The sequence below is a fragment of the Dendrobates tinctorius genome, unplaced genomic scaffold, assembly GCF_039654945.1.
Source record: "Dendrobates tinctorius isolate UK_male_01 unplaced genomic scaffold, ASM3965494v1 ptg000093l, whole genome shotgun sequence".
Classification (NCBI taxonomy): Eukaryota; Metazoa; Chordata; class Amphibia; order Anura; family Dendrobatidae; genus Dendrobates; species Dendrobates tinctorius.
The window spans coordinates 4055540-4080432 of NW_027361761.1; the positions used below are offsets into that span (position 1 = coordinate 4055540).

The 24893-nt window shown below is 40.4% G+C and overlaps 2 protein-coding genes across 3 annotated transcripts in view; one reads left to right on the top strand and one right to left on the bottom strand.

Annotated features, from left to right (window-relative positions):
• Window positions 1-12118, bottom strand: part of FAM167A (family with sequence similarity 167 member A) — a 53184-nt gene extending 41066 nt beyond the window's left edge. Inside the window, exon 1 of one of the 2 annotated variants that reach the window (XM_073586383.1) lies at window positions 11742-12118. The gene's annotated coding sequence lies outside the window, so the exon portion shown is untranslated. Of the gene's footprint in view, window positions 1-1176; window positions 1265-11741 lie in introns of those variants that run through there. The other variant, XM_073586384.1, reaches the window with a different exon arrangement.
• Window positions 9169-24893, top strand: part of BLK (BLK proto-oncogene, Src family tyrosine kinase) — a 181809-nt gene continuing 166084 nt past the window's right edge. Inside the window, exon 1 of the mRNA XM_073586382.1 lies at window positions 9169-9236. The gene's annotated coding sequence lies outside the window, so the exon portion shown is untranslated. The remainder of the gene's footprint in view (window positions 9237-24893) is intronic.

The window sequence follows — 24893 nt, forward strand, 5'->3', positions numbered from 1 at the left end:
ATCATCTATCTATTATCTATCTATCTATTTATCATTTATCTATCTATCATCTATTATCTCTCATCTATTTATCTATCATCTATTATCTATCTATCATCTATCTATTATCTATCTATCATCTATCTATCATGTATCTATTTATCTATTATCTATCTATCATCTATCTATTATCTGTCTATCTATCTATCTATCATCTATCTATCTATCTATCTATTATCCATCTATCTATTATCTATCATCTATATATTATCTATCTATTATTTATCTATCTATCTATTATCTATCTATTATCTATCTATCATCTATCTATTTATCATTTATCTATCATCTATCTATCTATTATCTATCATCTATCTATTATCTACCTGTCTATCTATTATATATCATCTATCTATTATCTATATCATCTATCTATTATCTATCTATCTATCTATCTATCAATCATCTATCTATCATCTATCTATTATCTATCATCTATTATCTATAAATTATCTATTTATCTATCATACATCTCGTATATTTCTTTCTACCTTTTAATCTATTTATTTCTCTATCTTGCATATTTATCTACATTTATAGCCACATTTTTATCTCTTATTACATACAATCTCACCTTTTCTTATGTTCGACCCTTATGAAGCATATAAGCAGCAGCTTTCTCCATCTTCCTGCACTTTTCATTGTATAACTAGAACACACACAGTAACTATTTCCTAACAATGAAACCATCTACTAATATGCGAGGAATCAGACCGCGGATTGCAATGTAGCAGAGCTGAGTGGGTTATTACCGCTGGTGATACAGGGTTGCCGGACGTTTAGAAATTCCAGGACAGTCGTAATAACACAACACTTTTTTTTTGCATTGGACATAAAAAAAAAATTGGAGGCGTCCGTGGTTATTTTGAAGCTGAAGAAGCTTGTACAGATATTTTTTACCTGTAATTATCATCAGGTTACAGTGACTGCCGCTGATGTCTCCATATGAGAATTACCGGCTGCAGACTTGGATCTTATCATAATGATTTACTATAGATTTCCAATGAATGCGTAAGAAATGTCTGTCCGTGAGTTTTTGATAAGATTTCCAGAAAAAAGTCCGTTTGGCAACCCTATATTATCTGAACACAAGAACGTTCAGCTCTGCTACATCTGTATCACTGAGGAGTCCCTTACCTCTGTGCAGCCGCTCATTACTACAGGACTGGCAGCCGGCGATCCTAGAAGTGTCTGACACCTCCTCTGCAGACAGACACTGGGTGACAACACAATGCCTGCCCCTCCTGACACTCCACTACTAATTATAGAGACTGACAATGTGGAATTGGTGCTGGAGTTATGTCATGTAATGATCGCCCTGCTATAGACTACACTATATGGAATCCAAAAATGCCAGAAATAGCAAACTTTATTAGGCAGTGCACACTGCACACTGTCAGGATTCTCTGATGCAGGCGCCGGGATCACAAGTATGTGGTCTGTATATACTGTATGCGGTCACATGCTGACTAGACGTGCCCGACCTCTCTCAAACAAGTCTAGTTGGAATGTGGGCGGAAGTATGCAAATCATCCAATCCCAGTGCTGGAGTCCTGACAGCATGCAGTGTGCACGCTCTGAGGATTCACAAGACTGTAGTCACTGCAGACTTAAATCCCAAGCATGGACAACCTCTTTAACTAAATGCAAATTGAATGAATAAAAGAGAAATCTAAATTAAAATAATATTTGGTGAGCGTACATCAATTGTTCTAGGTGCATGTGCACAGAGTCAAGGATTATTTAAGATTATAATCAGGTGTAAGAGTAACCAGTTATATCAAACAGATGATAATGATCATTTTCACATGTGAATTAAAATACAGGTATTACTTGAAATAGAAACTGTTATGAAGGAGGCAAAAAAACTGGGTGAGTAAGAGACAAACCCTGCCACAAAGTTGAGGTTGTAGAAGACAGCTTCATGTCACAGGTCATACACTATGGGAAAAGTGAGCACAGGAACAAGACACAAGGTAGTTACACTGCATCAGCAAGGTGTCTCCCAGGGAAAGATTTCAAAGCAGTTGGGGTTTCAAGATCATGCTTTTCAAGCTCTTTTGAAGAAGTATATAGAAATAAGCAAATTTGAGGACTGTGTCATGGTCCAGTCCGGAGTTTATTTTCTGCTGTCTTCACTCCAGACTGGTCATGCAGGAGTTAATCTCCTCAGCCTCGTTCTGGAGCTAGCTGGGCTATTTTAGTCTCTCACAGCCTGCTGACCAGGGTTAGTGATAGCTCAAGCTTCCAGTTTAGAGCCGCTGACCCTTGTACCCTGGTGATCCTCCTGCCTTTAACTGATATTCACGTGTATGACCCAGACTGATTTCTGACCCCGTCTCTTGGTATTCGTCTCTGCTGTTACATTCCCTCTCTGGCATCTGACTCCCCGGCTTGTACCCCGACCACGTATTTCGTCTCACGTTTTGGACCCCATGCTCATGTTCTGGCTTTCTGACTCTCGCCTTGGTATTTTGACTACGTGTATTGCTGCTCCTTCTGGTACGTCTGCTCCAGCTAGTTTCTGACTCGGTTCGTCTGACTATTCTCTCTCGTTACCTGTGGCACCTGTGCTGTTGCTCAGGGTCGCTGCTCTTAGTGTGTAACCTCTATTCCCTCACCAGCTCCCCCTGGTGGAGGTTTCACTACAGACTGTAAACACAGTGGTCGTCAAAGTAAACTTAGTGCAGCAGATGACAAACACATTATGTTACTTCTTGAAATGGAAAGATGTCCAGCAGCGCCATCAGTTCAGAACTAGCAACAAACAGTGGAATCAGGTAACACCCACCTACTGTTCTGAGACGTCTGTCCAGAAGTCGTCTTCATGGAAGAATTGTGGCCAAAAACTAAACCTTCCAAATGGAAACAAGGACAACTGATTCAACTATACAAGAAAACAAAGGAACTGGAATTCAAAAAATACCAGCAGATCTCTGGAATGAGGAGTCAGAATGTGAAATATTTAACAGAAATATTTTTTTTTTCCGTTGGCCGAAGAACGACAGTGAGGGTCTGCAGGAGTAGTAATGCATGGTGGAGGCTCCGGTAAGTTTGTGGCTGCAGTTCAGCTAATGGAGTTGCGAATTTGGCCAGGATTAATGGTGTCCTCAATGCTGAGAAATCCCAGCAGATACTTATCCATCAAGTAATATCATCAGGAGGCGACTGATCGGCTCCAAATTTATTCTACCGCCGGACAACAACCCCCAACATGCAGCCAATGTCATTAACAACGAGGCGTCCTGGGGGTGATGATCCGGGAACACAGAGCCCTGATCTCACATCATCCAGTCTGTCTGGGATCACATGAAGAGACAGAAGGATCCGCACAAGCCTCATACACAGGAGATCTGGGGTCAGGACTCCAAGATGTTTGGAATAAACTCCTGCCGAGGTCCTCCATAATCTATGTACAAGTGACAAGTCCCGGTAAATAATGATGAAGGTGACGGGCGATCCTACCAAATATAGATATATTTTTGGAACTGTACTGTAAAGTCTGAAAAATGCAGCATCCAACACTCTAATATCTAATTGGTTCTCACAGTCTCATTCATTAATATCTGAATTTCTGAGCCGACCTTTATATTCTCTGAATAGTATGAGAGTCCTGAAATTGTGCTGAACATTCAAGGACAAATCACAGATATATAGGCAAAGTTCGGCTTTTTGCTCATTGTTCTTGCTTAGAAATGCAAAACTTTTCATAGGAACTTAAGAGGAGGAGAGCTGCCACATACAACTGCCCGCACCATTATCTGCGGCAGATCTCTCGTTACATGAACCTTATACTGCCCCCTACTGTTATTAATATCAGCATGCTGACATGTGAACAGACATTAACGTAGACACGGCAGGGGCTACATGTCACCAGGGGTAAAAGATTGGGTAATAATCAGACAGCAATCTAATAGAAGAATCGTGCAGACCGCACGTCATGATTTTCAGTGATTTATGACATGATTTAGCACCAAGTGTTTGTTCTATGACAGGTCTGTATACTGAGGACACAACAGAGGGTAACGGCCCTATACACTGTGCTACAAGAACTGACAAAAACAGTAACAGCTCAGGAAGCAGAACGCGATACATTCATCAATAACAAGTATGATTAGGTTTCCAAATCATCGGTGCATCTACTGCACAAACACATCAGACACACAGGCAGTCGAAACACTCATCTCATGCAAGTATCTATAGAACATGTATCACATTTATACAAGTCTCTAAGATATTATATAAAATAATGCTGCTCCTATGTACAAGAATATAACTACTATAATACTGCCCCTATGTACAAGAATATAACTACTATAATACTGCTCCTATGTACAAGAATATAACTACTATAATACTGCCCCTATGTACAAGAATATAACTACTATACTACTGCTCCTATGTATAAGAATATAACTACTATAATACTGCCCCCTATGTACAAGAATATAACTACTATAATACTGCCCCTATGTACAAGAATATACCTACTATAATACTGCCTCCTATGTACAAGAATATAACTACTATAATACTGCCTCCTATGTACAAGAATATAACTACTATAATACTGCTCCCAATGTACAAAAATATAACTACTATAATACTGCTCCTATGTACAAGAATATAACTACTATAATACTGCCCCTATGTACAAGAATATAACAACTATAATACTGCTCCTATGTATAAGAATATAACTACTATAATACTGCCCCCTATGTACAAGAATATAACTACTATAATACTGCCCCTATGTACAAGAATATAACTACTATAATACTGCCCCTATGTACAAGAATATAACTACTATAATACTGCTCCTATGTACAAGAATATAACTACTATAATACTGCCCCTATGTACAAGAATATAACTACTATAATACTGCTCCTATGTACAAGAATATAACTACTATAATACTGCTCCTATGTACAATAATATAACTACTATAATACTGCTTCTATGTACAAGAATATAACAACTATAATACTGCACCCTATGTACAAGAATATAACTACTATAATACTGCTCCTATGTATAAGAATATAACAACTATAATACTGCTCCTATGTACAAGAATATAACTACTATAATACTGCTCCTATGTATAAGAATATAACTACTATAATACTGCCCCTATGTACAAGAATATAACTACTATAATACTGCTCCTATGTATAAGAATATAACTACTATAATACTGCCCCTATGTACAAGAATATAACTACTATAATACTGCTCCTATGTACAAGAATATAACTACTATAATACTGCTCCTATGTACAACAATATAACTACTATAATACTGCCCCTATGTACAAGAATATAACTACTATAATACTGCTCCTATGTATAAGAATATAACTACTATAATACTGCCCCTATGTACAAGAATATAACTACTATAATACTGCTCCTATGTACAAGAATATAACTACTATAATACTGCTCCTATGTATAAGAATATAACTACTATAATACTGCCCCTATGTACAAGAATATAACTACTATAATACTGCTCCTATGTACAAGAATATAACTACTATAATACTGCTCCTATGTACAACAATATAACTACTATAATACTGCCCCTATGTACAAGAATATAACTACTATAATACTGCCCCTATGTACAAGAATATAATTACTATAATACTGCTCCTATGTACAAGAATATAACTACTATAATACTGCTCCTATGTATAAGAATATAACTACTATAATACTGCCCCTATGTACAAGAATATAACTACTATAATACTGCTCCTATGTACAAGAATATAACTACTATAATACTGCTCCTATGTACAACAATATAACTACTATAATACTGCCCCTATGTACAAGAATATAACAACTATAATATTGCTCCTATGTACAAGAATATAACTACTATAATACTGCTTCTATGTACAAGAATATAACTACTATAATACTGCTCCTATGTATAAGAACATAACTACTATAATACTGCTCCTATGTACAACAATATAACTACTATAATACTGCTCCCTATGTACAATAATATAACTACTATAATACTGCTCCTACAGTTGTGGCCAAAAGTATTGACACCCATGCAATTCTGTCAGATAATACTCAGTTTCATCCTGAAAATGATTGCAAACACAAATTCATTGTTATTATTATCTTCATTTAATTTGTCTTAAATGAAAAAACACAAAAAGAATTGTCCTAAAGCAAAATTGGATATAATTCCACACTAAACATAAAAAAGATGGTGGACAAAAGTATTGGCACTGTTCGAAAAATCATGTGATGCTTCTCTAATTTGTGTAATTAACAGCACCTGTAACTTACTTGTGGCACCTAACAGGTGTTGGCAATAACTAAATCACACTTGCAGCCAGTTGACATGGATTAAAGTTGACTCAACCTCTGTCCTGTGTCCTTGTGTGTACCACATTGAGCATGGAGAAAAGAAAGAAGACCAAAGAACTGTCTGAGGACTTGAGAAACCAAATTGTGAGGAAGCATGAGCAATCTCAAGGCTACAAGTCCATCTCCAAAGACCTGAATGTTCCTGTGTCTACCGTGCGCAGTGTCATCAAGAAGTTTAAAGCCCATGGCACTGTGGCTAACCTCCCTAGATGTGGACGGAAAAGAAAAATTGACAAGAGATTTCAACGCAAGATTGTGCGGATGTTGGATAAAGAACCTCGACTAACATCCAAACAAGTTCAAGCTGCCCTGCAGTCCGAGGGTACAACAGTGTCAACCCGTACTATCCGTCGGCGTCTGAATGAAAAGGGACTGTATGGTAGGAGACCAAGGAAGACCCCACTTCTTACCCCGAGACATAAAAAAGCCAGGCTGGAGTTTGCCAAAATTTACCTGAAAAAGCCTAAAACGTTTTGGAAGAATTTTCTCTGGTCAGATGAGACAAAAGTGGAGCTTTTTGGGCAAAGGCATCAACATAGAGTTTACAGGAGAAAAAAAGAGGCATTCAAAGAAAAAAACACGGTCCCTACAGTCAAACATGGCGGAGGTTCCCTGATGTTTTGGGGTTGCTTTGCTGCCTCTGGCACTGGACTGCTTGACCGTGTGCATGGCATTATGAAGTCTGAAGACTACCAACAAATTTTGCAGCATAATGTAGGGCCCAGTGTGAGAAAGCTGGGTCTCCCTCAGAGGTCATGGGTCTTCCAGCAGGACAATGACCCAAAACACACTTCAAAAAGCACTCGAAAATGGTTTGAGAGAAAGCACTGGAGACTTCTAAGGTGGCCAGCAATGAGTCCAGACCTGAATCCCATAGAACACCTGTGGAGAGATCTAAAAATGTCAGTTTGGAGAAGGCACCCTTCTAATATCAGGGACCTGGAGCAGTTTGCCAAAGAAGAATGGTCTAAAATTCCAGCAGAGCATTGTAAGAAACTCACTGATGGTTACCGGAAGCAGTTGGTTGCAGTTATTTTGGCTAAAGGTTGTGCAACCAAGTATTAGGTTGAGGGTGCCAATACTTTTGTCTGGCCCATTTTTGGAGTTTTGTGTGAAATGATCAATGTTTTGCTTTTTGTTTCATTCTCTTTTGTGTTTTTTCATTTAAGACAAATTAAATGAAGATAATAATACCAAAGAATTTGTGATTGCAATCATTTTCAGGAAGAAACTGAGTAATATCTAACAAAATTGCAGAGGTGTCAAAACTTTTGGCCACAACTGAAGCTACTATAATACTGCTCCTATGTACAAGAATATAGCTACTATAATACTGCACCCTATGTACAAGAATATAACTACTATAATACTGCCCCTATGTACAAGAATATAACTACTATAATACTGCTCCTATGTACAAGAATATAGCTACTATAATACTGCACCTATGTACAAGAATATTACTACTATAATACTGCCCCCTATGTACTAGAATATAACTACTATAATACTGCTCCTATGTACAAGAATATAACTACTATAATACTGCTCCTATGTACAAGAATATAACTACTATAATACTGCTATGTACAAGAATATAACTACTATAATACTGCTATGTACAAGAATATAACTACTATAATACTGCTCCTATGTACAAGAATATAACTACTATAATAATGCCCCTATGTACAAGAATATAAGTACTATAATACTGCCCCTATGTACAAGAATATAACTACTATAATACTGCCCCGTATGTACAAGAATATAACTACTATAATACTGCCCATATGTACAAGAATATAACTACTATAATACTGCTCCTATGTACAAGAATATAGCTACTATAATACTGCCCCTATGTACAAGAATATAACTACTATAATACTGCCCCTATGTACAAGAATATAACTACTATAATACTGCTCCTATGTACAAGAATATAACTACTATAATACTGCTATGTACAAGAATATAACTACTATAATACTGCTCCTATGTACAAGAATACACCGTATATACTCGAGTATAAGCCGACCCCCCTAATTTTGCCACAAAAAACTGGGAAAACGTATTGACTCGCGTATAACCCTAGGGTGGGAAATGCTCCATAGATTATTCCCCATTTGCTGCTCCCATAAGAAGCTCCATAGATTGTTCCCCCATATACTGCCCCCATAAGAAGCTCCATAGACTGTCCCCCCATATACTGCCCCCATAAGAAGCTCCATAGATGATTCCCCCATATGCTGCCCCCATAAGAAGCTCCATATTGTTCCCCCATATGCTGCCCCCATAAGAAGCTCCTTAGATTATTCCCCCATGTGCTGCCGCTGCTGCTGCATGTAAAAATAAAAAAAATGACGTACTCACCTCTCCGTCGCTGGGTGTCAGATACTCACCTGTCCTGCGTCCATGGCTGCTCACCGCTATCTGCCACGTCATCGGTCAGTGATGTTCAGACTGCAGGGGGCACGGTGTGCACTAATCACGGCACTGCGCCCTCTGCTGTCTGAAGTCACTGACTGATGACGTGGCAGATAGCGGTGAACAGCCATGGACGCAGGACAGGTGAGTATCGCTATACTTACCCGTCCTGACGCTGTCTCTTGAGCCCCCAGCTTCTCCGCGCTCTCTCTTCCTGTGCTCAGAGGTCATGTGATACTGCTCATTAAAACTCATGAATATGCGCATATTCATGAGTTTTAATGAGCGGTACCACGTGACCGCTGAAGGCAGGAAGAGAGAGCGCGGAGAAGCTGGGGGCTCAAGAGACAGCGTCAGGACGGGTAAGTTTGACCTGACACCCCCGCCCCCCTCCCCCTCTGACCCCCCAGTGTATATGACTCGAATATAAGCAGAGAGGGGGACTTTCAGCCCAAAAAAACGGGCTGAAAATCTCGACTTATATTCGAGTATATACGGTAACTACTATAATACTTCCCCTATATACAAGAATATAACTACTATAATACTGCTATGTACAAGAATATAACTACTATAATACTGCTCCTATGTACAAGAATGTAACTACTATAATACTGCCCCTATGTATAAGAATATAACTACTATAATACTGCCCCCTATATACAAGAATATAACTACTATAATACTGCTATGTACAAGAATATAACTACTATAATACTGCCCCTATGTACAAGAATATAACTACTATAATACTGCTCCTATGTACAAGAATGTAACTAATATAATACTGCCCCTATGTACAAGAATATAACTACTATAATACTGCCCCTATGTACAAGAATATAACTACTATAATACTGCCCCCATGTACAAGAATATAACTACTATAATACTGCCCCTATGTACAAGAATATAACTACTATAATACTGCTCCTATGTACAAGAATGTAACTAATATAATACTGTCCCTATGTACAAGAATATAACTACTATAATACTGCCCCTATGTACAAGAATATAACTACTATAATACTGCCCCCATGTACAAGAATATAACTACTATAATACTGCCCCTATGTACAAGAATATAACTACTATAATACTGCTCCTATGTACAAGAATGTAACTAATATAATACTGTCCCTATGTACAAGAATATAACTACTATAATACTGCCCCTATGTACAAGAATATAACTACTATAATACTGCCCCCATGTACAAGAATATAACTACTATAATACTGCTCCTATGTACAAGAATATAACTACTATAATACTGCCCCTATGTACAAGAATATAACTACTATAATACTGCCCTCTATGTACAAGAATATAACTACTATAATACTGCCCCTATGTACAAGAATATAACTACTATAATACTGCCCCCTATGTACAAGAATATAACTACTATAATACTGCTCCTATGTACAAGAATATAACTACTATAATACTGCCCCTATGTACAAGAATATAACTACTATAATACTGTCTTTGATGTATAATACCTACCTGGATTCTCTTATTCACTGTCTGGCTTTTAGTGGTATAGGAAGGTGGTGGAAGTTTTCACCATGTCATCAGATTTCTCCCACTTAGACTCGGAAAATGGAAAAATCTTGATTTCTATGAAATCTTTTTGTGACCTGCCCTCTGGAAATCCTTCTTATAGTATTGAGTTGCACACTGCTCCAGATAGCAGATCTATAATTACTTTCCATAATCTGTACACCAAAACAGCGGAGAACCTTATTTTTCTTGTCATTTTCAGTTACATTTTACGTAATTGCTTTTCAGGCAGTTTACAAATACAATCTTAGAAGTGACCTGATGCTTCTCAGTCATATTAAATAAGGCGTGTTCCATCTATTGTACCCAGCTATGCGGCTTCACCATATATTCTGCCCTTCAATTCCTTCCTCTTTCCAAGATCTCCGCTTGCTGTCAGTAAATGGAAATATTAAATATTGTCCCGAGCACCTGCCATGGCTTTCATGTTCTGAGCTAATGATTGAAGTCGTGGCGCTAATGAGAACATATTCTAAATAATAAAGAAAATAGATAGTAAAATAAAATCTCTTCTCTTGTCTCAGTCCTTCCCACAGAGCTGAGGGTATTGTTACAATGTATCAGTCCAGCACAGGACAGAGAATTGTGTAGATTCTGTTTACATTTATAGAATTCTGGATATGAATGTAGCCATAAGGCTATGTGCACACGTTGCAGATTCACCTGCGGGTTTTTCCGCGCGGATCCGCAGGTAAAACCGCAGGTAAAGTGACCTGCGGTTTTCCTGCGATTTTACACCTCTACTATGTTAAAGGTGTGAAACCGCTGCGGAAACCACTCAAACAATTGACATGCTGCGGTTTGTAAACCGCAGCAAAACCACGCAGAAAAAAACGCAGCGTGAGCACAGCGGAACTGCTACGTTTCCACAGGGCGAAAACCGCTGCGGAAACGCAGCAGAATCCGCAACGTGTGCACACAGCCTAAGGGAAGCATCGCGTGATCATATCTGCCGGCAGCAAGCAGAGATCTTGCAAACGGTGCGAAATTGACACATGAAGAATAATAGAAAATTACAGAACTTTTCAATATAAAAGACCAAGCTCTGGTTAAAGGGACAAGAAATAAAGACATTGGGAATGATTAAGAAAAGATCTGGGATTGGTATGACATGACGTAATGGTGTAGACCTTAACAATTGGTGGGGCTGGCAGCGGGCAGATGGATGGTGCTGCCATTGACGGCTGCACAGGTGGATGGCATTGGACTCCACCATTCAGGGTTTTTTGTCTTTTTCTGGATCAATTTGCACGTGACGGAGGTTACGGTAAGACGCGTGATATGTGGCGGCACATACCTGGAGTGTGATGCCGGGAGGATCCGGGGTTTCCGCCGCCCTGCGCTTCTTCCCTTTCTTGGGATGTGCCGCTCAGGAGATGCTACAGTCTGGATTCCCTCCCAGCCTCCAGGTCATTGTGGCTGCGGAGTCTCCTCTCAATCTGCATTCATTCACAGTTGTACCTCCCCATTTTCTATGTGTCCCCTTCTTTTTTTTTTTTTTTTTTTTTAAATGACTTTTTGTTGCTCAGGAGAGTTGCCAGGAGACAGAAGAGCTATTCCAATTCTGCTTCCCTGTCCTTTTCATTCACAGAGGCTGAGGACACATCTACATTGTACCTCCCTGCAGAGGCAGAGCTGTGTCGGGGTCCTATGTTCTGCCATGTTCTCTCATCATCCTAATAAGAGTCCTGTTATACAGAAAACACTTCATATGTGAAAAAATGCCATTCTAAGCATCGTCTCATGGCCAGAGGCTTGTAGCTCCAGAAAAGCACAGAGATTGAGCAATCTACCAAATACTTAAAGCTGCACAACGCCCTGAGAAAAGCACATGTAATAACATTTTCAATATATTAACATTATTCAAGACAAGAATATAACTACTATAATACTGCCCCTATCCACAAGAATATAACTACTATAATACTGCTCCTATGTACAAGAATATCACTACTATAATACTGCCCCTATGTACAAGAATATAACTACTATAATACTGCCCCCTATGTACAAGAATATAACTACTATAATACTGCTCCTATGTACAAGAATATATCTACTATAATACTGCCTCCTATGTACAAGAATATAACTACTATAATACTGCCCCTATGTACAAGAATATAACTACTATAATACTGCTCCTATGTGCAAGAATATAACTACTATAATACTGCCCCTATGTACAAGAATATAACTACTATAATACTGCCCCTATGTACAAGAATATAACTACTATAATACTGCTCCCTATGTACAAGAATATAACTACTATAATACTGCCCCCTATGTACAAGAATATAACTACTATAATACTGCTCCCTATGTGCAAGAATATAACTACTATAATACTGCCCCTATGTACAAGAATATAACTACTATAATACTGTCCCTATGTACAAGAATATAACTACTATAATACTGCTCCCTATGTACAAGAATATAACTACTATAATACTGCCCCCTATGTACAAGAATATAACTACTATAATACTGCTCCCTATGTGCAAGAATATAACTACTATAATACTGCTCCTATGTACAAGAATATAACTACTATAATACTGCCCCTATGTACAAGAATATAACTACTATAATATTGCCCCTATGTACAAGAATATAACTACTATAATACTGCCTCTATGTACAAGAATATATCTACTATAATACTGCCCCCTATGTATAAGAATATAACTACTATAACACTGCTCCTATGTACAACAATATAACTACTATAATACTGCTCCTCTGTTCAAGAATATATCTACTATAATACTGCCCCCTATGTATAAGAATATAACTACTATAATACTGCCCCTATGTACAAGAATATAACTACTATATTACTGCTCCTCTGTTCAAGAATATAACTACTATAATACTGCCCCCTATGTACAAGAATATATCTACTATAATACTGCCCCCTATGTATAAGAATATAACTACTATAACACTGCTCCTATGTACAACAATATAACTACTATAATACTGCTCCTCTGTTCAAGAATATATCTACTATAATACTGCCCCCTATGTATAAGAATATAACTACTATAATACTGCCCCTATGTACAAGAATATAACTACTATATTACTGCTCCTCTGTTCAAGAATATAACTACTATAATACTGCCCCCTATGTACAAGAATATATCTACTATAATACTGCCCCCTATGTATAAGAATATAACTACTATAATACTGCCCCTATGTACAAGAATATAACTACTATTATACTGCCCCTATGTACAAGAATATAACTACTATAATACTGATCCTATGTACAAGAATATAACTACTATAATACTGCTCCTATGTACAAGAATATAACTACTATTATACTGCCCCTATGTACAAGAATATAACTACTATAATACTGCTCCTATGTACAAGAATATAACTACTATAATACTGCCCCTATGTACAAGAATATAACTACTATAATACTGCTCCTATGTACAAGAATATAACTACTATAATACTGCCCCTATATACAAGAATATAACTACTATAATAGTGCCCCCTATGTACAAGAATATACTATAATACTCCTCTCTATTTACAATAATATAAGTGGAAACTTTCTTTGTCAGTACTCTGCTCACTTTTTGTTGTTTGTTATGATATAAATGATACAGGAATCATTGTATCCTCCTCGGATCTGTTATTTATCCGGATGCTGGAGAGAGTTATTATTCTGCCTGTGGTGGTGACTCATCTGGGTTTTATTCATTATCAGGGAATTCAAACCACAAAATAGTGATCTGTTGATTATAAGAAATAAAGAAATAATAAATAAAATATATTGTAATGTTGGTCCTCTCAGTGTCCTGTGAACATGTAGAAAACATTGGTCAGCCGGTCACTTTGGTGAGGCCACCGCACATTCACCTCACATGGACCAGGGTAGAGATAGACAAATTGTGTTTTAATCACAAGTGCAGGACGTTATATGATGTGGAGTGTAGGATCAGTGAAATATGCAGTGAGTAATGCAGTCAGTGTACTGTAGGGCTAGTCTGTACTTGTAAAAATTCAACCAACCATCACAGTAAATCATTGTGGGTCATCAACAGAGAAGACAGTGCCAAATGTCACATACCTATGTCACTTATAACTCATGTTCTATGGTTGCGTCCCATCACCAGCGCTACTTGACTGCCAGCTCACTTTGCTCTTTTTTCAACCCATTGCTCTCAGACAATATCCCACCTTGTTCTGCCTGTACCTACCTACGTGTTTATCTAATGACCCAACATACTGCACATTGCACTTTCTATCTCTAAAAGCATGTTCCCCATGCTGCAGTAATGTCCCCATCCTGGCCCGTTCCTGTAATAATGTACCCCATCATGGCCTCCAGCATGTAATAATGTCCCCTGTCCTGGCCTCTTCCTGAAATAATGTCCCCCCCATCCTGGCCTTATACTTTAATAATGCCCTCCATCCTGGCCCCCATCATGTAATAACGTCCCCCATCATGGCCCTAATCATGTAATAATGTCCCCCCATCTTGGCTCCCATCTTGTAATAATGTCCCCCATTCTGGCCCTCATCATGTAATAATGTCCCCCCATCCTGGCCCTCATCATGTAATAATGTCCCCCCATCCTGTCCCTCATCAAGTAATAATGTCCCCCATCCTGGCCTCTCCCTGTGATAATGTCCCCCATCCTGGCCTCTCCCTGTAATAATGTTCCCCATCCTGGCCTCTTCCTGTAATAATGTTTCCCATCCTGGCCCCCATCATGTAATAATGTACCCGCATCATGGCCCCCATCATGTAATTATGTACCCCCATCATGGCCCCCATCATGTAATAACGTTCCCCATCATGGCCCTAATCATGTAATAATGTCCCCCCATCCTGGCTCCCATCTTGTAATAATGTCCCCCATTCTGGCCCTCATCATGTAATAATGTACCCCCATCCTGGCCCTCATCATGTAATAATGTCCCCCCATCCTGGCCCTCATCATGTAATAATGTCCCCCCATCCTGTCCCTCATCAAGTAATAATGTCCCCCATCCTGGCCTCTCCCTGTAATAATGTCCCCCATCCTGGCCTCTTCCTGTAATAATGTTCCCCATCCTGGCCCCCATCATGTAATTATGTACCCCCATCATGGCCCCCATCATGTAATAACGTCCCCCATCATGGCCCTAATCATGTAATAATGTCCCCCCATCCTGGCCCCCATCATGTAATTATGCACCCCCATCATGGCCCTCATCATGTAATAATGTCCCCCATCCTGGCCTCTTCCTGAAATTATGTCCCCCCATCCTGGCCTTATACTTTAATAATGTCCTCCTTCCTGGCCCCCATCATGGCCCCCATCATGTAATAATGTCCCCCCATCCTGGCCTTATACTTTAATAATGTCCTCCATCCTGGCCCCCATCATGTAATAATGTCCCTCATCATGGCCCTCATCATGTAATAATGTCCCCCCATCCTGGCTCCCATCTTGTAATAATGTCCCCCATCCTGGCCCTCATCATGTAATAATGTCCCCCCATCCTGTCCCTCATCATGTAATAATGTCCCCCGTCCTGGCCTCTCCCTGTACTAATGTCCACTATCCTGTCCTCTTCCTGGAACAATGTCCCCTCATGTAATAATTTCTCCCGTTCTGTCATAATGTCCCCCATCCTGGCCCCATCTTGTAATAATTTCTCGCATCCTGTAATAATCGCCCCTATCCTGGCCTTCTCTTGTAATAATTTCTCCTGTCCTGTAATAATCTCCCCTATCCTGGCCTCTTCCTGTAATAACTTCTCCCGTCCTGTAATAATCTCCCCTATCCTGGCCTCTTCCTGTAATAACTTCTCCCGTCCTGTAATAATCTCCCCTATCCTGGCCTCTTCCTGTAATAATTTCTCCCATCCTGTAATAATCTCCTCTATCCTGGCCTCTTCCAGTAATAATTTCTCCCATCCTGTAATAAGCTCCCCTATCCTGGCCACTTCCTGTAATAACTTCTCCCGTCCTGTAATAATCTCCCCTATCCTGGCTTCTTTCTGTAATAACTTTTCCTGTCCTGTAATCTCCCCTATCCTGGCCTCTTCCTGTAATAACTTCTCCCGTCCTGTAATAATCTCCCCTATCCTGGCCTCTTCCTGTAATAACTTCTCCCATCCTGTAATAATCTCCCCTATCCTGGCCTCTTCCTGTAATAATTTCTCCCTGTCCTGTAATAATCTCCCCTATCCTGGCCTCTTCTTGTAATAACTTCTCCCATCCTGTAATAATCTCCCCTATCCTGGCCTCTTCCTGTAATAATTTCTCCCATCCTGTAATAATCTCCTCTATCCTGGCCTCTTCCTGTAATAATTTCTCCCATCCTGTAATAATCTCCCCTATCCTGGCCACTTCCTGTAATAACTTCTCCCGTCCTGTAATAATCTCCCCTATCCTGGCCTCTTCCTGTAATAACTTCTTCTGTCCTGTAATAATCTCCCCTATCCTGGCCTCTTCCTGTAATAATTTCTCCCGTCCTGTAATCTCCCCTATCCTGGCCTCTTCCTGTAATAACTTATCCCGTCCTGTAATAATCTCCCCTATCCCGGCCTCTTCCTGTAATAACTTCTCCCGTCCTGTAAAAATCTCCCCTATCCTGGCCTCTTCCTGTAATAATTTCTCCCGTCCTGTAATAATCTCCCCTATCCTGGCCTCTTCCTGTAATAATTTCTCCCGTCCTGTAATAATCTCCTCTATCCTGGCCTCTTCCTGTAATAATTTCTCCCATCCTGTAATAATCTCCCCTATCCTGGCCTCTTCCTGTAATAACTTCTCCCGTCCTGTAATAATCTCCTCTATCCTGGCCTCTTTCTGTAATAAGTTCTCCCGTCCTGTAATAATCTCCCCTATCCTGGCCTCTTCCTGTTATAAGTTCTCCTGTCCTGTAATAATCTCCTCTATCCTGGCCTCTCCCTGTTATAATTTCTCCCTTCCTGTAATAATCTCCCCTATCCTGGCCTCTTTCTGTAATAATTTCTCCCGTCCTGTAATAATCTCCCCTATGCTGGCCTCTTCCTGTAATAATTTCTCCCGTCCTGTAATCTCCTCTATCCTGGCCTCTTCCTGTAATAACTTCTCCCATCCTGTAATAATCTCGCCTATCCTGGCCTCTTAATTTCTCCCATCCTGTAATAATCTCCTCTATCCTGGCCTCTTCCTGTAATAAGTTATCCCGTCCTGTAATAATCTCCTCTATCCTGGCCTCTTCCTGTAATAAGTTCTCCCGTCCTGTAATAATCTCCCCTATCCTGGCCTCTTAGAATCATAGAATCATAGAATCATAGAATCGTAGAGTTGGAAGGGACCTCCTGGGCCATCTGGTCCAACCCCCTGCTCAAAGCAGGATTCGCTAAATCATCCCAGTCAGATGTCTGTCCAGCCTCTGTTTGAAGACTTCCATTGAAGGAGAACTCACCACTTCTCGTGGCAGCCTGTTCCACTCATTGATCACTCTAACTGTCAAAAAGTTTTTTCTAATATCTAATCTGTGTCTCTTCCCATTCAGCTTCATCCCATTGCTTCTAGTCTTTCCTTGTGCAAATGAGAATAAAGTTGATCCTTCTACAATGTGACAGCCCTTTAGATATTTGTAGACAGCTATTAAGTCTCCTCTCAGTCTTCTCTTTTGCAAACTAAACATTCCCAAATCCTGCAACCTTTCCTCATAAGACAGGGTTTGCAGACCGGTCACCATTCTGGTCGCTCTTTTCTGAACTTGCTCCAGTTTGTTGATGTCTTTTTTAAAATGTGGTGCCCAAAACTGGACACAATATTCCAGATGAGGTCTGACCAAAGAGGAGTAGAGGGAAATAATGACTTCACGTGATCTAGACTGTATGCTTCTGTTAATACATCCTAGAATTGCATTTGCCTTTTTTGCTGCTGCATCACACTGTTGACTCATATTCAGTCTGTGATCTATTAGTATACCCAAGTCTTTTTCACATGTGCTGTCACTTAGCCCTATTCCTCCCATTCTATATATGCTTTTTTCATTTTTATTGCCCAGATGTAGTACTTTGCATTTCTCCCTGTTAAAAACCATTCTGTTAGTTGCTGCCCACTTCTCCAGTTTATTTAAATCTTTTTGAATCCTCTCTCTCTCGTCTCTAGTATTAGCTATCCCTCCTAGCTTTGTGTCATCAGCAAATTTAATCAGTTTACCCTCAATTCCTTCATCTAAATCGTTGATAAAGATGTTGAACAATACAGGGCCCAGGACAGAGCCCTGTGGTACCCCACTTGAGACATTCTTCCAACTGGATGTGCAGCCATTTACGACCACTCTTTGGGTCCGATCACTAAGCCAGTTATGAATCCACCTAACAGTTGCCTTGTCCATTCCATACTTAGTCATTTTTTCAATAAGGATTGTATGAGAGACTTTGTCAAATGCTTTGCTGAAGTCAAGATATACTATATCTACAGCATTTCCTTGATCCACCCAATCAGTGATACCGTCATAGAAGGAAATTAAGTTAGTCTGACATGACTTATTAGTTAGAAACCCATGCTGACTCTGTTTAATCACTTCATTCTTATCCAGGTATTGACATACATGTTGTTTAATAATTTGTTCAAAGATCTTTCCTGGTATAGAAGTCAGACTCACCGGCCTATAGTTGCCTGGGTCCACCTTCTTCCCCTTTTTGAAGATAGGAACAACATTTGCTCTTCTCCAGTCTTCTGGCACTTCTCCTGTTCTCCAAGAATTTTCAAAGATTATGGAGAGGGGTTCAACAATTTCTTCTGCTATCTCCTTCAGTACTCTGGGGTGTAATTCATCTGGACCTGGAGACTTGAATTCATTTAGGTTAGCTAAGTGTTTCCTCACTATCTTTCTGTTTATAGATATCCTGGATTCTTCTATTCCCTTAATAGGACAGTGAATAACAGTTGATGTTGCATTTCCTTTCTGAGAGAAAACAGATGCAAAATAGGAATTTAAAAGTTCAGCCTTCTCAACATCCTGTCTTACCATTTCATCATTTTCATCCTGTAAAAATCCTATAGCATCTTTGACTTTTCTTTTACTTTTGACATATCCCCAAAATCCTTTATTATTGCTTTTGACATCTCTTGCAAGCCTCAGTTCATTTTCATCTTTAGCTAATCTGATTTGTGCCCTGCAGGTTCTGCAGACAGCATTATATTCTTCTTTAGATATGCCTCCCTCTTTCCATTTTATAAACATTTTTTTCTTCCTTTTTAGCATGTGCTTAAGTTCTGTGTTCATCCATCCTGGTTTCCTTAAATGCTTCCTATTCTTCCCTCTTTTCGGAATTGTTAACAACTGTGCTTTGAGAATTTCATTTTTCAAGATTTCCCATCCTTCCTGGACATTTTTGTCTTTAAGGATATCCAGCCATTGGATCCCTCCAATTCTCTTTCTGAATCCCTTAAAATCTGCCTTTCTGAAATCTAACCTTGACGTCTGAGTCTTCACAGGTCTTCCACCTCTAGTAATCCAAAATTCTAAAATAGCATGGTCGCTACCTCCTAGGGTCCCAGCCACTTTTACCTCCTCAACCATTTCCTCCCTGTTTATAAGGATTAGATCCAAGGTAGCAGTTCCCCTTGTCTTCTCCCTTACCTTTTGGAAGATAAAGTTGTCAGCAAGAGAGGATAAGAATTTCCTTGACCTGTTAGTTTTGCCTGAGAGAGAATCCCAACAAATGTCTGGATAGTTGAAATCTCCCATGACAACTATGTCATATTTTTTGGAGAACTTGGCCATCTGATGCATAAAGAGTTCATCTATATATTCGGCTTGCACAGGCGGCCTGTAGTAAATGCCTACAATGGTGTCCTTTCCATTGTTCTGTCCTTGTATTCTTACCCAAACAGTTTCCACAGAACTCCCAGTCTCTGAAGCTTCAATCTCTGTGCAGATATACGCGTTTCGAACATACAATGCGACACCTCCTCCTCGTTTATCAAGTCTGTTTCTTGCAAATAAGTTGTATCCTTCTAGCCTTGTATTCCAATCACGTGTATTGTCCCACCAAGTTTCAGTGATTCCAATGACATCATATTTCTGTTCCTGTGTTAGTAGTTCCAATTCTCCTTGTTTGTTGCCCATGCTTTGTGCATTAGTATAGAAACATTTTAGTTTGTGATTGGTTTCTCTTTCTCCAATATTTTTATTAATTAGATTCTTTTGTCTTTGTTCTTCCTTTCCACTTCTAATAGCAGAGTTCTCAATAGCATTTGTCAGGTGTATGGCTTTTTCTGGTCTTTTGCTTCCCTTCCCATGTTGTTCTAGTTTAAAGCTCTCCTTACAAGTGTAGCAAGGCGACTTCCAAATACATGCTTTCCAGTCTTCGTAAGGTGCACCCCATCTCTAGCAAGTAGCCCATCGTATAAGTAGTTCACTCCGTGATCCAGAAATCCAAATCGTTGCTGACGGCACCATCGACGTAGCCAGTTGTTCACTTCTCTTCCTATAATAACTTCTCCCATCCTGTAATAATCTTCCCTATCCTGGCCTCGTCCTGTAATAACTTCTCCCGTCCTGTAATAATCTCCCCTATGCCGGCCTCTTCCTGTAAAAATTTCTCCCGTCCTGTAATCTCCTCTATCCTGGCCTCTTCCTGTAATAACTTCTCCCTTCCTGTAATAATCTCCCCTATCCTGGCTTCTTCCTGTAATGATTTCTCCCGTCCTCTAATAATCTCCCCTATCCTGGCCTCTTCCTGTAATAACTTCTCCCGTCCTGTAATAATCTCCCCTATGCTGGCCTCTTCCTGTAATAATTTCTCCCGTCCTGTAATCTCCTCTATCCTGGCCTCTTCCTGTAATAACTTCTCCCATCCTGTAATAATCTCCCCTATCCTGGCCTCTTCCTGTAATGATTTCTCCCGTCCTCTAATAATCTCCTCTATCCTGGCCTCTTCCTGTAATACCTTCTCCCATCCTGTAATAATCTTCCCTATCCTGGCCTCTTCCTGTAATGATTTCTCCCGTCCTGTAATAATCTCCCCTATCCTGGCCTCTTCCTGTAATAACTTCTCCCATCCTGTAATAATCTCCTCTATCCTGGCCTCTTCCTGTAATAACTTCTCCCGTCCTGTAATAATCTCCTCTTTCCTGGCCTCTTCCTGTAATAATTTCCCCAGTCCTGTAATAATCTCCTCTATCCTGGCCTCTTCCTGTAATAATTTCTCCCGTCCTGTAATAATCTCCTCTATCCTGGCCTCTTCCTGTAATAAGTTCTCCCGTCCTGTAATAATCTCCTCTATCCTGGCCTCTTCCTGTTATAAGTTCTCCCGTCCTGTAATAATCTCCTCTATCCTGGCCTCTCCCTGTAATAATTTCTCCCTTCCTGTAATAATCTCCCCTATCCTGGCCTCTTTCTGTAATAATTTCTCCCGTCCTGTAATAATCTCCCCTATCCTGGCCTCTTCCTGTAACAACTTCTCCCGTCCTGTAATAATCTCCTCTATCCTGGCCTCTTCCTGTAATAACTTCTCCCATCCTGTAATAATCTCCCCTATGCTGGCCTCTTCCTGTAATAATTTCTCCCGTCCTGTAATCTCCTCTATCCTGGCCTCTTCCTGTAATAACTTCTCCCATCCTGTAATAATCTCCCCTATCCTGGCCTCTTAATTTCTCCCATCCTGTAATAATCTCCTCTATCCTGGCCTCTTCCTGTAATAAGTTATCCCGTCCTGTAATAATCTCCTCTATCCTGGCCTCTTCCTGTAATAAGTTCTCCCGTCCTGTAATAATCTCCCCTATCCTGGCCTCTTCCTGTAATAACTTCTCCCATCCTGTAATAATCTTCCCTATCCTGGCCTCTTCCTGTAATAACTTCTCCCGTCCTGTAATAATCTCCCCTATGCCGGCCTCTTCCTGTAATAATTTCTCCCGTCCTGTAATCTCCTCTATCCTGGCCTCTTCCTGTAACAACTTCTCCCTTCCTGTAATAATCTCCCCTATCCTGGCCTCTTCCTGTAATGATTTCTCCCGTCCTCTAATAATCTCCCCTATCCTGGCCTCTTCCTGTAATAACTTCTCCTGTCCTGTAATAATCTCCCCTATGCTGGCCTCTTCCTGTAATAATTTCTCCCGTCCTGTAATCTCCTCTATCCTGGCCTCTTCCTGTAATAACTTCTCCCATCCTGTAATAATCTCCCCTATCCTGGCCTCTTCCTGTAATGATTTCTCCCGTCCTCTAATAATCTCCTCTATCCTGGCCTCTTCCTGTAATAACTTCTCCCATCCTGTAATAATCTTCCCTATCCTGGCCTCTTCCTGTAATGATTTCTCCCGTCCTGTAATAATCTCCCCTATCCTGGCCTCTTCCTGTAATAATTTCTCCCATCCTGTAATCTCCTCTATCCTGGCCTCTTCCTGTAATAATTTCTCCCATCCTGTAATAATCTCCCCTATCCTGGCCTCTTCCTGTAATAATTTCTCCCGTCCTGTAATAATCTCCCCTATCCTGGCCTCTTCCTGTAATAATTTCTCCCGTCCTGTAATAATCTCCCCTATCCTGGCCTCTTCCTGTAATAACTTCTCCCATCCTGTAATAATCTTCTCTATCCTGGCCTCTTCCTGTAATAACTTCTCCCGTCCTGTAATAATCTCCTCTTTCCTGGCCTCTTCCTGTAATAATTTCCCCAGTCCTGTAATAATCTCCTCTATCCTGGCCTCTTCCTGTAATAATTTCTCCCGTCCTGTAATAATCTCCTCTATCCTGGCCTCTTCCTGTAATAAGTTCTCCCGTCCTGTAATAATCTCCTCTATCCTGGCCTCTTCCTGTTATAAGTTCTCCCGTCCTGTAATAATCTCCTCTATCCTGGCCTCTCCCTGTAATAATTTCTCCCTTCCTGTAATAATCTCCCCTATCCTGGCCTCTTTCTGTAATAATTTCTCCCGTCCTGTAATAATCTCCCCTATCCTGGCCTCTTCCTGTAACAACTTCTCCCGTCCTGTAATAATCTCCTCTATCCTGGCCTCTTCCTGTAATAACTTCTCCCATCCTGTAATAATCTCCCCTATGCTGGCCTCTTCCTGTAATAATTTCTCCCGTCCTGTAATCTCCTCTATCCTGGCCTCTTCCTGTAATAACTTCTCCCATCCTGTAATAATCTCCCCTATCCTGGCCTCTTAATTTCTCCCATCCTGTAATAATCTCCTCTATCCTGGCCTCTTCCTGTAATAAGTTATCCCGTCCTGTAATAATCTCCTCTATCCTGGCCTCTTCCTGTAATAAGTTCTCCCGTCCTGTAATAATCTCCCCTATCCTGGCCTCTTCCTGTAATAACTTCTCCCATCCTGTAATAATCTTCCCTATCCTGGCCTCTTCCTGTAATAACTTCTCCCGTCCTGTAATAATCTCCCCTATGCCGGCCTCTTCCTGTAATAATTTCTCCCGTCCTGTAATCTCCTCTATCCTGGCCTCTTCCTGTAATAACTTCTCCCTTCCTGTAATAATCTCCCCTATCCTGGCCTCTTCCTGTAATGATTTCTCCCGTCCTCTAATAATCTCCCCTATCCTGGCCTCTTCCTGTAATAACTTCTCCTGTCCTGTAATAATCTCCCCTATGCTGGCCTCTTCCTGTAATAATTTCTCCCGTCCTGTAATCTCCTCTATCCTGGCCTCTTCCTGTAATAACTTCTCCCATCCTGTAATAATCTCCCCTATCCTGGCCTCTTCCTGTAATGATTTCTCCCGTCCTCTAATAATCTCCTCTATCCTGGCCTCTTCCTGTAATAACTTCTCCCATCCTGTAATAATCTTCCCTATCCTGGCCTCTTCCTGTAATGATTTCTCCCGTCCTGTAATAATCTCCCCTATCCTGGCCTCTTCCTGTAATAATTTCTCCCATCCTGTAATCTCCTCTATCCTGGCCTCTTCCTGTAATAATTTCTCCCATCCTGTAATAATCTCCCCTATCCTGGCCTCTTCCTGTAATAATTTCTCCCGTCCTGTAATAATCTCCCCTATCCTGGCCTCTTCCTGTAATAATTTCTCCCGTCCTGTAATAATCTCCCCTTATCCTGGCCTCTTCCTGTAATAATTTCTCCCGTCCTGTAATAATCTCTCTGTGAGGAACGGCGGACCACTGTCGCCAAATTGCGATGGACAGCGGACCCTGTGCCACCAATATGTCACGATCCCACCACCGACACGGGTTTGTCAGCGGACAGAGGGACGCAACGCACTGCCGGCATACGGCTATCACAGGCACAGTGGCGCTTATCTTAGTTATCCCACCACCGGCACCACGTGACAAAAATACAGCAAGCTAATCTTGCTCTAACAATTTACCGCAGGGGGTTATTTTGGATGCCCCACCACTGCTAACAACCTTCCAAGAACTGCGGGGATTTATGTATATCCCACCTTCTCAGTTCCACTTTGGAACTCGCAGCTCTCAGGCGCCCCCCCTTACCCTCAGGTCAGTCAGGGAACTG